The sequence below is a fragment of the Lontra canadensis genome, unplaced genomic scaffold, assembly GCF_010015895.1.
Source record: "Lontra canadensis isolate GAN:19392208 unplaced genomic scaffold, GSC_riverotter_1.0 scaffold90, whole genome shotgun sequence".
In the NCBI taxonomy this organism is placed as follows: domain Eukaryota; kingdom Metazoa; phylum Chordata; class Mammalia; order Carnivora; family Mustelidae; genus Lontra; species Lontra canadensis.
The window spans coordinates 8,031,819-8,032,729 of record NW_022631084.1 but is presented as its reverse complement, the minus strand read 5'-3'; positions in this window follow the sequence as shown (position 1 = coordinate 8,032,729).

Here is a 911-nt window from a genome sequence, read left to right as displayed (position 1 = left end):
AAAGTTGTGTAAATATGTATATGGTAATCTAATGTAAGTACAACTTTACTTTCCAATGACAAAGATCATGTGTTTCCATGGAGTTTCATTTATTCCAGATATATAGTTCACTTAGTGTTTAGAAGTCCTGCCAAAAATGTTTAGAATCTGGTAATACCTTTTTTCTTGACCTAGAATTTTCTCTGTCTTCTTTTCCCATGTGATAAATGTTCTAAATACAAGTGCGTGTGAGTGTGTGTATGTGTAAGTATGTGCGTGAAATTCTAATGTGTAAGGCACTAGCTATGATAGTTTCATGCTATCTTTACTATTATATGTGTCTTAATGTAATCTATTTGCATTTTTGTCAGAAAGTATACTCTTCCCTGGTTTATTATTTTATGTTCTGGTGCTTTTTATCTCAGATATAAACCATGAACACTAATAATGGTCACAGACATATAAATCTTAGTAAAAAGTGGTCAAAACTTTGAAACCCAGTATCAAAAACACATCTTAATAAAATAAAGTAAAATCTTTTATTGTTAAAATAAAATAACATTAGCTCTGGGCACTTTTTGGTATGGACATTCTATGTAAAATCTATTTAATTTGTTAATTAAAATTTTTGTCTTGCTCTGAATGATTTTTTAAATTTTTGGTTATTTTTTTGCAGGAGCATGAAACCCATTACACAGCAGAAGTGTTTGTCTGCTTACACATTTCTATGCTGATACACTCTAAGCAGATTATGCTTGGTTTCTAGTTGCTACACTAGTAATTTATATTGCAATCATTGCTTGAAGAACATGTAGAATTTGAAATCAATATTACTCCATAAGGAAGTCATCAGGAACGAGGAGACTTTGGGTGGTATAGATGGGGATGTTTTAGGCAATCACGGTATTCTTCACTCTTTGGACATTTCCATG